We start from the raw sequence: 17464 nt of genomic DNA on the forward strand, positions 1-17464 counted from the left end.
AGCCTCCCAAATAATGCAACAAGTAGCACGTAATATAACATAATGGTCTCAACAAAGCCTGTCCTAAAACAGAACTCGACCTCTGTGTCGAGCGCTGCTAAGTCAAATGCACATGATGCAAATAAAGCGTAGCCTACTAGGGATATTTATTGCTTGTGGCTTGTTCTTCTAAGTTTGTAAATCCTAAAGGAGATGGTATCTAGACCTGGCTTACCCGGGCGGATAACCCGAGCCGAGGAGCATCAAGCGTTACCAGTAGTAGAACAACACTGGCTAGCTAACGGCTCTCCCGCCTAAACACGTGTGACTAAATCCTTCACCAGAAGCTGGTAGGCTAACTGGCTTTATCTCAAGACAGAAATTTTGTGATGCTGGTAGGCAAACACAACATAACTAATTATCAGAAAACTCAGAGGGATGCGAGAGAAGATACAATTTATATGTACAGTTCAACAATATCAAAACAGTAAAACTCGACAAGTAACAAATTAGGCCCAAATAAATCACAATATAAACAAAAATTAATAAAGCCAAATAAAGTCAATGTACAAGCTCGAATTCTTAAAGTTCCCAGCAGAGACGCCAGAGCTGTCACACCCCTTTTATGTCACACCCCTTTTATGCCCCCCAAAATGATAATGTGTGTTATGGATGGTGGGTTAAAGAGTTTCTCCAATTAAAGTGACAAACTTGAATAGGGATTATTTTATTTACAGAGTCGCCACTTGGAATTGATTTTTGGGTGTTCCAAGTCACCTTTTGTTTGAATCCCTAGTCAAAGGAAGATTTGACTCTTTTATTATTGGGCTGCAAAACAAAGTCAGGGTAAGGAATTCTATTGACTGGGGAGAAGGTGTAAGGCATTCCCCGAGTCCCGTGGTTCTAGCACGGTCGTTCAACTATTAATAATTGGCCTAATTATCTGATTTATTACATGTTTTAGACCTATTGTGTATTTTTAACCTTTTAAACCGCTTTTAATTATTTATGGAATCTGTTTGAACAAGTTGCGATGTCGCACACTCGTTGTTTTTAAACACATTGCGAATCGCGTCACATGAAATGCACCCGCGATTTACAACATGTTTGTTTTATTATTATTCAAAGTTATGGTCGGGTCACATGGAATACACACCCGAATTGGGGATTATATATCGTGACTATGTTACGAGAACCATACCCATAGTCACGATGATTTGTTTAAAACGCATCTAAAGCACTCTAACGGTATTAATTATTCTTCCTAAACTTTGAGATTATTGCAAGGTCGTGAGATATGAATAATATTATGGAGAAAATGAAGTAAATTAATTATAGAAAAGGTAGGCTAGCTCATGTGCTTCAGACTGTCAACACAGGGCCAACAGTATTCGTTTGGCCCAGTTCTGATTCCTTTGAAATCACTCTACAATCCAACACGTGATAGAACACATTTCCAACTATTTTCCAAAGACCAATTAACCACCTCTTCTCAATTCTTAGCTAAGTAAACCCCATGGCTCCTGATTCTTTTAATTCAATTAAACACTAGTCCACTAAGTTAATTAGCATCTAACAATGAAATATCATCATTTAAGTATAAGATATCAATTCAAAGGAAATAGATTGAGCACAAAAAGACAAAACAGAGCAAACAATTATTAGCACAATATTAAAGAAACAATAATTTCAAGAGAGGGTGGACCTTGATTCGCTACTGTTTTTTTTTCTTTCAAATTTGATAAAAACAAACAAACGGGTCACTTTATTTACTAAAGTATAATCTTTGGTGACTAAGCCATTTTTCTTCCTCCATCTTCTTAATTTACTGTTAATTGGAGCTTTTCGTGAGATCAAGACATAAGAAGATGGATATGATACTAACGGAATTAAGCTTAGTGACGCAAAAAAATATGAAATTCAAAAGTTCATCAATTTAAGTAAGTAGAACACAGTGATGTTTGTAATTATAGCTACTTAGCCATGGAGTTATTTTAATTCTACATATTTCTCTCCAGAAATGACTTCTTCTTAACTTTTCAATGAATAAAATAGAACAAATAACCACTTCTGGTCACTTGTCACAATTAAATGAAAGAGGAATTTAACCAAATAGTGTAGGTATGGAACAAATTAAATTCTCATAGATAGAGTACCCACATTAAGGGAAAAGTTCAAACACTTTGAATAAACTTACAACAACTATGTTATATGAGAACGGACAGGGATCACAACTGATGCCGACAAACTCCAACGATACTCGCTGAAACTCGACCCGAGAGAAAGCTAGCAGTGACTAAAGACGGAGCCGCTTATGGGTCTGTTTCGCAGCTAGATTTGCTACGATTTGAGACTAGTGTCGCGGCTGTTTTGGCGAGGGGGAAAAGGAAGTGTCGCCGGTCACTTCTCCATAGACGGCGGCGGCGACTCAGCAGCAGTCCTAAGAGAAGAGAGAGAGACGAGGGGTGCGGCTGCTGTTTTCCAAAATGGGGGAGGGTTCTGTGATGTTCTTTCTCCGTAGAAAGGAATTCGGGCTTGTTTTTAATGGGTAGGGAGAGTGGTATGGAGTTTGTGAGTGGGGTACAAGCATGGGGACAAGGGAAAGTAGAGAGGGGACAAAGTGTGGGGGGGACAAGCATGAGGGCAAGCATGAGGGACAAGAGAAAGTGGAGTGGGGACAAAGTGTGGGGTACAAAGAGTGGGGACACGCGTGGGAAGATGGGAGCCAGAAATATTCAAGCACGGTAAAAAATAAGGTGCTCACAGCATGCCCCTCTTTTCTTGGAAACATTAAAAGCCCTTTCTTCCAAGAATAGTGATGGCTTGAAAAAGTTACCATATGCTTCTGACCAACTTTTCAGACGTTTATATATGTATTCTGCTCCAATTGAATCTGCCCAATACATGATACCACCCCTGCAAACGCAAAGTAGAAGCTAATACTATACTTATAAGTTTGAGTTGAGGGTCTTTGCAGTTGCATGCGTGTTAACAGAGATAGAAATTTAGTAAATAGCAGCTAGCCTGAAATGATCCTATTCCGGAATGTCTTACTTTCTAAGGTAGCAATTAGACAAGCTGGGTTGCTATACCTGGTATGACCGTTCTAAGATGATAGTAGCTTCTACTCTATCTACAGGAGACAGTAGGTGCTGAGCCTCATCATTCAAAATGTTGGTGCATGAGTGTCAAAGAGTCCTACTTTGAATCGTTCCGACAACACATTATGAAGAGCTAATACAATCATACCTCTCTGAAGGGAATTTCATCCCGTGGACCGAAGCAATATTATCAAGGTCTGATGCTCTCAGAACAACTCCTTCCTCAATAACTCGGAAAGAAGAGCATTTCCACTATTTCTTATAATTCACCAAACATGTCGGCATGCTCAGTGAAATAAGACAGGCAAAAATATAATTAATTTCCCTGTCAAAATGCTTCATGAAATTCAAGAACGAATAACATATCAAAATTACGGAAAGTTCCACATAACGATACATGCCATGAGAAAAAAATTATTACAGTAACAAAAAAAACATAAGAAACATTTTACCTCTCCCCCAGGTATAATGCTCACAAGTCTCCTCCACTCTTGAACCACTTTCAGCACAGACGGATTGGGTTCAGGACTCTTTCCCTTCTTGTATAAGTAGTAGCCTCTTCCGTCCTTCTTGCCTGCATTTTTAAAATTAGTTTTTCCAAATCAATAGCCAATAGGTAGGTCATAGGAATACATCCACAGAAAAAAGAGAAAAAAGAACACCTTGCTCACAAAAATTGTTTCCTCACAATATGACTAAAATTAATTATCACGAGTAAAACTATAGCAATTTTGATGAATTCCTTGTTTGCATTATTATGAAACAATAGAAATTTATATGCAAGACATAATATATCTGTTGAGGTTTTTTTTTTTAAGATGAAATATTCTTAAAATGAGAGTGAATGGGAAATGGAGGGAAAATGAAATTTTGAGTAAAATTTTAAGTTTCCCCCTCTTGACAATGAGACATTGTCCCATATTGGAAGAGGAAGACATTTTTGGTGGGTATATATATAATTGCTCTTCTTGTAGCTCTTAAAGAGTTAAGAAGAAAGCAAGCCTCGCGCCGTCGTCGTCGTCGCTCGGCTCGGCTTCGATCAAATGATTGATTGATAAATTTTTTAGACCAAATTTATTTGTTAATAGTAAATATTAACGTAAGATTATCCGCATTTGTAACGGATATTTTTCAATCCATGTATTGACCATTTGGCAGCCGCCTAATGCTCTTCCCACCATGAAGTGCTTGCTCCACAAACATGAAGTGCTTGTTCCACAAACATGTAATGCTTGCTCCACCATGGAGGGTGGACGATTGGTCTTCTTCAACATTTTGCTGCTATATATATGTGCAGCAGATGTTGAAGAAAAACACACAACACACAATTCGCTCACAAATTGGCTATACATTTGCACTCCTTCCTCTCAGCATTTCCATATGATTTTCTGAGTTTATACTCATTCGTTATGCATTGTTTTTAACTTCAAACAAAGCAACTGTAAGTGTGATTTGCTACCGAACTTTGTGTTCGCTGAAACACTGGGGTTTGAAGTACCGCTACACCAGTGTGTTATTCGTTCTATCCTGGGAGGAAATAATCCATTACCTTGGGTACTAGGAGGGGATTAAATTCCTTAAGGAAACACTGTGAATTCAGTGGGCTCGAATTTATTATTGTTTCATTACGTTAACTTATATTTTGCAGAATTATTATTTACAAATACAGCAATATTGACGGGAATAACAATATCATCCATGCCTGTATGGCCATTTTACATCATAAGCTGAAGTAATGGAGACTGGAAAGTGCGATCTGGAAATGCTGCAGCGAACCCCTTGACTGCTGCCAGAAATACATTATATCCAGACAAGTCAAAAAGCCTGCAGAATCACAACTAGAAATTATAATGTTATCATATTTCAAATGCGAATATTCTGTAAAACCATCGGATGTGTCATTACTGCTTCATACATCCTTTAAGCAAACACTCAATTCACAGTATCCCAAGACTAATTTAACATTTCTAAAACTTTTAAGCTGCTTACAAAAGAATATTAGAGAACATAGATCAATAATTTTTAAGCGAACACATAAGAAATAGAATCAGGAGAGAGGATATTACTGAAAAGGTCCAATGCGCATGCCAAATTCAGTGATTACTCGATCGACTCTGAAAACATCAACCCCCAGATTTGCCAACATGTCAGCTCCTTGCATGTATGGGAAAAATGTCCGGTTGACAGCAAAACCAGTGCAGTTTTTTACCACTATAGGAACCTTTTGGATGATCTTAGCAAATTTAAGAACGTCTAGTGTTACTTGTTTAGAGGTATTTTCCGTTTGTACAATTTCCAAGAGCGGCATCACATGAGCAGGGCTGTAGAAGTAGATAAGTCAAGAAATTCAGCATAAACATAAGGAATCAAATGTGCTCTGCAGATAAACTCAAGGACTTAATCTGAAAACTATATTTGAATAGCATATCAAAAGACAATTTAGAAGCACAAACTATTTTCCTCTTCGACCATTCAACTAAACTGAGCAGTGAATAAAAGATATCTTTACAACATGCATGTGTTCTCGTATACTCCATTCAGAATTTCTGCTCAATACTAAGTAACTAAAAGACCTGAATAAATGTGTGCCCACAATGCGATCCTGAGCTTTCGTCCTTGCTCCAATCACATTAAGATCAATGGTTGATGTATTTGACGCCAAGATGCAGTGAGGCGGACAGATCTTCTCAATTTCTTCAAAAACTGATTGTTTCAACAACGTGTCCTCATTTACCGCCTGAGAGAGAATAGAAGAAAGATGAAATCTTTCTACAATTATACTGATTTTACACCAGTATGTAGCATTGCAGATATTTTAAATTGAGTTAGAGAGAGCTATATGCAGAATAAATACAGAAATGGTTATTACTCAAGGCATTTAGGACAAAGATGCGTTGGTGTGATGTTAAATGTATAGTATGGATCCGATGATTAACCTCGACGACCATGTCTACATCTCTGAATTCTTCATAGTCTACAACACCTTTGAGGAGGGAAAAAGCTTTCTTCATTTTCTTCTCTACCAAATGTCCTCCTTTTACGAGGCTGTGGAGATTCACTGGTACACAAATTATAGCATTGGCTTTATTTCCTTTTACATATGTAGTGTCATGGGCTGCTTTCCATCATCGACCCATGACCCCTTGGACGCGCCCCGTGGCGTCCCGGCAAGCCTCCCAACGCCTAGCGCCACGGTCGGCCCCGTGGTCTCGGCAGCGCCAAGTGACAAGCGAGCATGCGCCTCTGTCGCCCCACCGATAATCAATGCCAGCGCCCAGCGGCTGGCCAATGCCATCAGTGCCGCGCGCACCGACAATGCCGCGTGCACAAATCATCCTGTTGCCATCAGCGCCGCACACCCAGACAGTGCCCCGCGCGCAGACCCAATGCCAAGCACCAGCGCCCCGCCGCTGGCAGATTCAAATAGTGCCGCGCGCGCCCACAGCAATGCGCGCGCAGACCCTGCTGCTCAAGACAAAGTTGCTGCCATCGGACTTGCTTCCATAGAAGACTAAGTCCTTTTCATTGTAATTATAGAGTAGTTTTACTTCATTCATTTTCAGTGTGCTTCTACAGCTTTCTTAGGTCAACTCATGTAACTTTGGTTTATTTTTTTTAAGCATTATTAAGGGGGACCAAAGCATTCAAACATTCAAGCATTCAAACAATTCTCTGTACTGGTGTCTCCCCCCCTCGACACCGCATTTCATCTTGTAATAGCTTTCATCATCATCAATACAATCATCAGCTTTCATCATCAATTGCTCATTTTCCGCTGCTCAATTGCTCACGACATTGGTTTTCCCGTACGACACTGACAATCTAGTCTAGCGTACGGCGAGGGCCTCAGTTGGCGCATAGCAACTGCACTGACATCGGTTGCTTAGCCTTACGTCGCCCTTCCAAGGAACTTCAGGAAGGCGCCGCGTAACAGTTGGTATCAGAGCCTAGGCTCGACATCGGACGAGGGAACTCATTGGCATCATCATCACCATTTCTGACCATGGTGAATCACGGGGATCGCATCACGACCCTAGAAGAGACGGTTGACGCATTACGGCCCATCGTGGATACGTTGCCTGATCTAAAAACCAGCCTAGTGCAAAGGTTGGACGACCTGGACCGCAGAATGCGGCAGGCCGAAAATGAGATAGCAAACATCAGTCAAGACTCTGAGGAAGACCGGCAATCGGCTGCCGTCGAGGCAACCAAAATTCATGGCTAATTCGAGGACCTCCAACAGGAGCGTGCCGAGGATTTAGCCCATCGGGAATTAGAGGCAGACAGACTGACAGTCATGCAGCAAACCATAGACAACTTGACAGGCCAGCTCAATGTTGTCAATGTTGCACTACAAAGCCTGCTCAAAGGAGGCAAAAACCACATCAGGGGTGCCATGAACATTGCCCCCATTCCACAAAAGCTGAAAATTCCGGAGCCCAAGCCATACAACGGAGCCCGAGATGCTAAAGAAGTGGAAAACTTCATCTTCGACATCGAACAATACTTCGATGCCGTTGGACATTTGGAAGAATCCAAAAAGGTAGCAACTGCTGCCATGTATCTTCAAGGCGATGCAAAACTCTGGTGGCGAGTCAAATACGAAGCCATCAGGGCCGGTGAAGATACTCTCCAGACTTGGGCAGAACTGAAGGCCGCCATACGCCTGCAGTTCTTCCCCGAAAATGTGGAATACAATGCATGGAGAAAGTTGCGTGAACTCCGCCACACCAGGTCGGTGCGGGACTACGTGCGTGAATTCTCCGCACTCATGCTAAACATACGGGATATGGGGGACAAAGACAAACTGTTCGCATTCATAGAAGGTTTGAAACCTCATGTTCGTATGGAACTGCAAAGACAACGGGTAGATACCCTGGCCAAGGCCATTGAAGCTGCAGAGTACCTTGGGGATTATCAGTTGGAAACTAAGAAGGATAGGCCCCAGCCGCCTGTCCGAGGGGGATATTACGGGAGCCAACCTAGCAACGGTGGCCCCAACAGAAACGGAGGAGATCGAGGTACATCCAAATCCAAGACTCCTTCCTCAAGCAGTAACACTACTGCATCAGTCAACAACCATCAGGGGAGAAAGCCCCCATCAGAATGCCGTCATTGCGGCGGGGAACATTGGAACAATCAATGCCCCAATACACAAGTCAATGCTCAACAAACTGTTGACGATGACGAGTCAGACACCGACGACCCAGACGGCACCGATCCAGTAGGTGCCTTCAATGCATTTGTCGGCTCCATTCATGATACCTTGGCGGGAACCAGTGCTGGTAACCCCAAGAAGAAGGCATTCCCAATCGACAAGAAAGGGAAAGGAAAAGCGGACGAGAGGCCTCTCGCATCACAAAAGAGGACCTTAATGTTCGTTGACATGAAAGTAAACGGCAGACCCATTCGGGCATTGATAGACACGGGTGCTAGCCACAACTACCTGGCCTCAACTCAGGTGCAACGCCTCGGTCTAGCAGTGCAAAAATGCAAGGGTCGTGTCAAGGCTATCAACTCTCCATCTCAGCAAGTGAGTGGAATAGCCAAAGAAGCGCCAATCTAGCTTGGCCCATACAAGGGAATATTCGACCTACGCATAGCTATCATCGATGACTTCGAACTGATAGTGGGATTGGAATTCCTCAGGCAGACCAACACCATCCCGGTACCATATGCCAACATGCTCCTAATGATGGGAGACAACGGGGCCAAACCCCACACCATACCGTGCATATCCAAGAAGATGGCCGCTGGAAACATCACGGCCATGCAGTTTAAGGAGGGAACCAACAGACCTGAACCCACAGTTCCGGCTGCCCTCAACATCATCAAACAGGCATCACATCATCGGGGTCCAACAGCTCATGGCGCCCCTCATTGTGTGAAGACTTGTCAAGTATTCCCAAAGGACAAGTTAGATCACCCAGCACAAGCGGGACTCTTGGAGCCGCTACCTGTCCCACAGAGACCTTGAGAAAGCATTTCCCTGAATTTCATCACAGGATTACCCAAGGTCGGAAATCATGCAACCATCATGGTGGTAGTAGACCAGTTTTCCAAGTATGCTACCTTCATCGCAGCCCCACAGAACATGTCGGCAGAAGAAACAGCTCGACTCTTCTTCTCCCATGTTGTCAAACATTGGGGTATGCCCAACAACATCATCAGTGACTGCGACCCACGCTTCACTAGCAAGTTTTGGACCCTACTCTTCAGTTGCCTCGGATCCAAATTGAGTTATAACTCAAGCCATCATCATCAGCAAACACATGATCAAACAGACCGGTTCAATGACATGCTGGAGGAATATCTCCGCCACTTTGCTACCGGGTCACAAACACATTGGGTGAAGCTTCTGGATGCTGCTCAGCTGTGTTTCAATTCACAAAAGTGCGCCCATACAAACAAAAGCGCTTTTGAAATTGTTACCGGACAGCAACCGCTACTCCCACATAATGTGAATGCACCAAACATACCATCATCTCATCGAGCTGCCAGTTTCTCTACAGAATGGGAACAAACTTTGAAGATAGTGCGGAGCTATCTTGTCAGGGCCCAAGACAGGGCAACGAGGCATGCCGAACAAAACCGTCGCTTTGCCCAACATCAAGCAGGGGACAAAGTGATGGTAAGAACCCCGAGGCGGAACTTGTTTGTAAAGAGGACCCAAGATCCTCGCCTATTGCCAAGCTACATCGGGCCTTTTTCCATTGAAAGGCGCATCGGGAAATCCACATACCAGCTGAACACACCAGCCTGGTGGAAAATCCATCCAGTCTTCCATGTCAGCCGCCTCAGGCCAGTTCAGAAATGCATGGAAGATCATTCAGAAAGATATCTCACAGCACCGAGGGGAACAGACCTCCCAGCCATCAAGAGCCTGACCAATTATCATCATCCTGCAGGTAAGGCTCCGAGGACGTCGCCAACTCAGGTGGGGGAGAATGTCATGGGCTGCTTTCCATCATCGACCCATGACCCCTTGGACGCGCCCCGTGGCGTCCCGGCAAGCCTCCCAACGCCTAGCGCCACGGTCGGCCCCGTGGTCTCGGCAGCGCTAAGTGACAAGCGAGCATGCACCTCTGTCGCCCCACCGATAATCAATGCCAGCGCCCAGCGGCTGGCCAATGCCATCAGTGCCGCACGCACCGACAATGCCGCGTGCCCAAATCATCATGTTGCCATCAGCGCCGCACACCCAGACAGTGCCCCGCGCGCAGACCCAATGCCAAGCACCAGCGCCCCGCCGCTGGCAGATTCAAATAGTGCCGCGCGCGCCCACAGCAATGCGCGCGTAGACCCTGCTGCTCAAGACAAAGTTGCTGCCATCGGACTTGCTTCCATAGAAGACTAAGTCCTTTTCATTGTAATTATAGAGTAGTTTTACTTCATTCATTTTCAGTGTGCTTCTACAGCTTTCTTAGGTCAACTCATGTAACTTTGGTTTATTTTTTTAAGCATTATTAAGGGGGACCAAAGCATTCAAACATTCAAGCATTCAAACAATTCTCTGTACTGGTGTCTCTCCCCCCCGACACCGCATTGCATCTTGTAATAGCTTTCATCATCATCAACACAATCATCAGCTTTTATCATCAATTGCTCATTTTCTGCTGCTTAATTGCTCACGACATTGGTTTTCCCGTACGGCACTGACAATCTAGTCTAGCGTACGGCGAGGGCCTTAGTTGGCGCATAGCAACCGCACTGACATCGATTGCTTAGCCTTACGTCGCCCTTCCAAGGAACTTCAGGAAGGCGCCGCGTAACAGGTGTGTAACATTTGATATTGTTTCTCCGTTTTTCCTATTAGGTCACTAACATGTTCCTTCTACCACAGACTATGCATAGATATCACATTCTTGTAATTCTCATATACAAAGGAGAAACAGAGAAGAGAGCAGTAAAAAATATATTAAAGCTTCTGCTCCAATACCCCTAAGATGCTTCAGGAATCAGGATAAATGAGCAAACAAAACAAATGGAAATGTATTCTCGACTTGACTAAGTCCTGATTGAAATCCGAAATTAGTGGTTGCTACTCCCCTATATCCAATCTAAGGCTTTCTAAATATTGACAGTGTACAATGAGATTCACACTGCTTAAATCTTGAGAGCCTCAAATCTTTGTTCTGATACTCTGAACAGCAGGGGCAGCTCAACGGTATTTGTGGCCTAAAGCCAAAACATATTAAAAGGCCCTTTAATTTCTTTTGTAAAATTCGTATAATAATGAGATACAAAGCAAACTCCTAGGACTTTATTTTGGCCTAGTGGTAAGTGTACAATGCGTGATGTGTAAATTAGGAGCACGCCACAGTTTGGAACTCTATCGTAAATGAAAATATGTCATTAATTAAGTGGAGGAAGGTAGAGGGGGCACATCGATAATCTGTCGACTTTCAAACCTTGCACCCCATTGCACTTGGGGATTTCTCTCAAAAAGATGAACCAAAAAAATCCTTTCTAATGGATGGATCAATAAAATATGGTAAAAAGAAATAACCAATACATGAGTTTTCTTTTAGGAGAAAAAAATTAGATTTGATAACGAAGGTAAATACGTTATTTAATTAAATGAGAGAAATTTATCGTTATTTATCACTCAACTATATAAATTTAATTAAAAGTTTTAAGATATTTTATTAATAATAATTACATAAAATATATGTGACACGTAGTAGTACTTAAAATTGGGGCCCTTAATATTATAGGGGCCTAAGGCAATGGCTTCACTTGCCTTACTCTTAGGCCGCCCCTGCTGAATAGTCAAAGTCGGAGATATGTACTGATCACGCCCAACTATGCCTTATAAAAAGGACTAAGCGGTTGTTGTAAAAATATTTCGGCTAATAAGTCCGGAGTCGAATCCCACAGAGAACTAAGGCTTAGCTACAGTTGTTCAATATTGCAAAGAAACACAAGTTCAAATAATTTTCTAGTTATAAAGATTTGATTTTTATTTCTACTAATTAACTAGCAAATAGTATAAAGCAATACAATTATCAACTAACATGGATGAAATTCTATACAAGACTAAGGAGGTCTAGAGTTGTATTTTCCCCTATTGTCGGAATCTTTTTCGCTATGTTTTCTACAAATTTTCCTAAGTCTTCTCTATCGACCATGAGCACTCTAACTGTCGTAACTCTCTCCCGAGTAATTACCACAATTTACAAGACATATTCTCTCGAATTACGCTAGCTGGCATTAAGTACATCTCACTCAGATCGCACCAAGGTTTCGTTATCCCTAAACCCACCTTTAAACCTCTGTATTGATCCCTCATATACGTTTAGGAGTGATGTTGTTCAACAACTACCTAAATATGCACTCTCTCCCGAGTAATACATACTAAATAGGTACAGCTAATTGAGAGCCCTTCAATCAACCACAAGAATAATATAGTTGAACAAATAGAGAAAATACTACGGCAAATCTATATTAACGTAACAAGAAAATCATCCTTCAATAGGTTCCATCAAAACCCTAGATTAGAAAGTTGGCTACTCATACTCATAGCAACAATATCCCAAATATTTTGCATAATTAAAATAGAGTAAAGATGAAAAGATGTAGAAATAATGATTTTAACTTCAAGGGGTGATTCCACCAGCTCTTCTTGCCTCTAGCTGCCCAAAAACGTGGCTGCTGATAGAAACCCCCTTCCAAGTGGTGTTTTAGGTCTATTTATATGTGTAGAAGAAACCCTAAACGTGTGGCCCGGGTCCTAGTCAAACCCGGAACGAATTAAGTCTTCAAAACTCGGATTGGACCTAGCGTCAGGCGTGGCGTCGCCAGCCTAACACCTGGAATTTGGCTGGCCTCGCCAGGCTAAAGCCTAGTCCAGCCTGGCCTTAGGCTGGCCTCGCCAGGCTAAAGCCTGGTCTCTCCTTTTCATTATTTTCGAGCACACTTTCAACATTTAAGTATCCCTTTTGCTCTACTTTCATCTCCAATTCACCTACACATAAAATAGACTCCTTTATGCACAAATAAAGTGTAATTTATCATTAAAGCATGTAAAATGCAAGGCACATAATGTATGAAATTATGGAATTATAGACACACATCATGTACACTAGAGTAAATATTTATTCAATTTCAGGTACCAATACACATTGTGTAGTTGGTCTTTGTGTCTCATAAACCCTACTAATCTAGTTTCACTATTACCATGCAACTTACGTATATATAATTTTGACCGTTCACCACTCAATCTTCATTCCCTCCTAGGGATCGGACAAAGGAAAAATTCATGACATTGCCTTCTAGTTTTGCATCATATCCCACCTTGTGAATGAAATTGTAACAATATGTACTGCTTATTCTGTTCCCATTTTCTATACTTGCTTACATTTTTCACTTCAATTTGTTAACAGAAAAGCTTTTCACTTTGCCTATCAAAGAGTGTAAATTTCCAAACTTATATCTCCGTAATTCGAAAATGACATTCAGAAACGTACCTTCTATTGATTTAAGTGACTTTTGCAGACAGTCATAATCAATTTCTTTCAGAATGACTTGTACAGAACTGAGTATAAGAGCTGTGGCAATACCAGAGCCCATTAAACCACCACCTATAACAGCAACCTTCTCTATCTTCTGGTGTTTAAGCTGACAATCAGTAATGCATGGTACCTGTACACCGTAGAACTTCCAGTTACTTCAAAGAATGACCAAGTAAAACAACGTGTGGTAGTAGTTCTTAAATGGGTGTGGCCTACCAACATTAAGATGCTAACGGCATTTGTGGGATGTATAATCAAGAGTTGCATGCAATATATAGTACTTTTTAGAAGACAAACAAGTGTACATATCTGTAAAAGTCAGTCACTTTTGGAAGATGCATATACACTTACTGCTTGTTTAGACGGTTGTTACATATCGTTTCATAATGTATTGCATTGTATTGTACTGTATTGTTTGATGAATACAATATTTGGATAGATTGTATCGTTTGTCATCGTTTCATGATATCGCGTACCAGCAATATGAAGAATAAACATGCAATATTATAATGAAAAATTATGATACGGTGTAGAATTATTATATAAAAAGATAGGAAAGAGGATAAAATAAAATAATTTAACAATAATGAAGGGCGAGATGAGAGAAAAAGACTAGGTAACGACGCGATTACATCAAATCAGTCGTTACATAAAGTGGCATATTTCGTTGTTACGTAACGATAGATTTAACGATACGATACAATAAAATTTAAGTAACAATCAAAACAAACATCATAATTAAAGTGACAATACGATACAATACAATAGGTAACAACCATCCAAACAAGCTGTTAACCTCCAGCCTCTAAATACAATGAATTTATTAAAAAAGTTACCCTCTGTAGAAATTAATGGAATAAATTTAGCAACTAAATAAATTTCAATTTATGTCCTGTACATAGGACTTCCCTTTCTCTTAAATTTTGAGCAGGTTAATTAGAGTTCTAAAGAGCATATATATTAGGTGAGTCAACTCTAACCATGAAATTGCAGTGCTTATACATTGTACCTTTGATGTTGCTCGTTCAGCAAAATATACATGAAGCAGAGCTCTAGCAGATTTTGAGAGGACTAATTCTCTTAAAACCTTGTCCTCCTACAAATAGCAGCAACTCATTAAGTCGATAAATGACAAAATAAACCAGGGAATCTCACAATAAATGTTCGAAAGACAATCAAACTAACTACAAAAAAATAGTAGAGACTGAAAATACAAGGACCTCATGTAGAAAATACATAAACCTGCACTTGCATATTTTCACAAAAAAATTTAGCATGAGAATTACAGAACTTTATGGTGTGGCTTATATAAGCTTCACCTTCAAAACTCCAGCATAACCTCCAGAAATGATGCCCTCTTCAATCACATCGAGGCAGGCTTTATAATGAGGCATACTTGGAGATGTCTTCAAAATCTTTTGCCTAGCAGTTTCCAGGATAGCAGATGACTCGCGTATAGGTTCAATTTTATCTGTCCTTTGAAGTGTATTAAGACGGGTTTGCCGTCCTTCTGCAATATCTAATGCCCAGAGACGAGAAACTGTTAAGAGGTCTTCGGAAGATACAGCATCATTGATAAGTCCCAAGTCCTTCCCTTCTTCAGAGGTAATGATCTTGGATGACTGTCACGTGGTAATAACCAGTTTTAGCAAGAAGATAGGTGGAAAGGGAAAAGGACAACACCCAAGCGTTTAGACAATCTGTTAACTCCACTAAATAAGTTAATCAGTTCAAACATTAACTAAATGTTACAAGAAAAAGCTCTGTAAGAATGGAGTATCTCTTTTACCAATTTCAACAGAAGTATATCAGCATCAATCCATTGATATTGTATTTATTATTCGGTCATTTAACACAGACTGTGATCCTTAAATTGAAGAAATTCTCATCTAATAGAGAGAAGTCCATGCATCTCACGAGGAACCTCGCTGCATTGGACTAATCAATTAATCAACAGAAACCATCTCCGCTTGGAAATGTATACGATATGATAGGTACCTTTAAGCAAGAGAGAATCTGGCTTACCATCAACATATCAACGGCCTTTGATGTCCCAACAAGCCTTGGAAGACGCTGAGTGCCTTCGAACATATACATGACTTCATCAGGAAAATCAATGCATAATGGAACCGACAGCAAGCACTCAATTAACAAACACCAATTTCAAGAAGCAAGACATCATTACCTCCACAACCAGGAATAATTCCAAGCTTAAGTTCAGGTAGACCAAGCTCAGCCCTCGGCGTTGCAATTCTAGCACTGCACCCCTAGAAAAGATCAATGATATAAGAGTATCAGCCTTAAAACTGAATGCTACTAAAGTGTAAAACCATGAAGTTGAACAATACAATTTGAAAAAAATAACAAACCATGGCCAACTCCAAGCCACCACCAAGGGCAAATCCTTGAATAGCAGCAACAGAAGGCTTCTTCCCATCTACAATAACCCAACATCAGGACAAATAAGTTATTGCAGAATATAACTATGTCGGTATGGAAAAAATAGGCAAATATCTTAGAAGGCACTAGTGATTATGATGTGTTAATACTTTCTATTATGTCAATCACAAGATCAACTGATGCATCCGGTAGAAGTGAGATATCCCCTGACATATCAAGCAACAAGATGGTCATTTTCAATTTAGAGCCTTATCATAAATTAGTACAAGAAAGTCTGAGTGACGATGGTACCGTTCTTTTGAACATTCTGAACTAGGTTGATGTCAAGACCACCACAGAATTTACCATCCCCTACAATGTTGGAAGAGAAATTTAATTTTCCAAGAGAGTTGCAAACCATAAAATCTACTAATACTGCTGAAATAGCGTATGCCACTAAAATTGTGTGCTTTGCCCAAATTAAAGATCTTGTTCTCAGAATGTACATAGTATAACACAATATTATCAATTTGGTCCAATGCATTAATTAAAAAACAACAGAAGATGTCCAAAAGTTGCTTCTTGAAGAAAAACTTTACCTTCAAACTTGGAGAATTGCTCCTGTTCACGAGTCAGATACCTATTTTTAAGTGAATAGAATCTTCATAATTTGTAACTGACCCTCACAACATGAATGATATATTTTTCCTTCTTTTACTACAAGCATTATCTCTTTAATTCACTTCTTCCTTTGTTAATACCAAGGAAGAACCAAAAACACCATCATAATGATTTACGTAATAATTATTGAATTTGTAAAAATCTTTTGATTTAGCAAATTATGATTCCTGTGAAAAGAAAATAAGCTGGTAATTCACTACTATTGAAGGGTGATAAGTTACAGAAAATTGTCACCACCTTATGCTAGCTGCACAACATTTTATCCAATTCCCATATTTGTCAAAAGTTTCAAGAACTTTTTCATTATCCGCTCTTGATCTTTTACCAGAGTGTAAGTTCCAGGGGCGGAGGCAAAACACCAGCTACGAGTTCGGCCGAACCAATAGCTTTTTCTCAATGGATGAGTAGCAAAACATGATCTGTGGTTGAAGGTAAAGTTTTTCAATGGATTTGAGTTCAATGGATGAGTTCGAAAGACAGCCATAGAACTTTACCTTCACAAATCGAATAGAGTTTGTGAACAACTAACAATATAGGTATAGCAAATATAACATAAATTCTACCCAGTTTGTATGATTTTGTGCTTGTTTAATTATTCACCAAACTCTACTAGATTGGCTTGACTTTGCATTATCTACAATTGACTTATCTGTTAAATTGTTCATCAAAGTTTACCGATTAGCATAATTTTTTTGTTTTGTTCAACAAAGTATTCTTCGAAATTACAATTTTAATTTCAATCAAACCACCTCAAAAATGCTCAAAATAATTTTAAATTTGAAATAAAACCTCTAAATATCGGTAAAAATG

General features: G+C 40.5%; 1 pseudogene; it reads right to left on the reverse strand.

The window, feature by feature from the left end:
• Positions 1–2714: 2714 nt before the first annotated feature.
• LOC107797268 (peroxisomal fatty acid beta-oxidation multifunctional protein AIM1-like) lies at positions 2715–16481 on the reverse strand (annotated as a pseudogene).
• Positions 16482–17464: the final 983 nt, after the last annotated feature.

This window comes from Nicotiana tabacum, chromosome 23, assembly GCF_000715075.1.
Source record: "Nicotiana tabacum cultivar K326 chromosome 23, ASM71507v2, whole genome shotgun sequence".
NCBI classification, from domain to species: Eukaryota; Viridiplantae; Streptophyta; class Magnoliopsida; order Solanales; family Solanaceae; genus Nicotiana; species Nicotiana tabacum.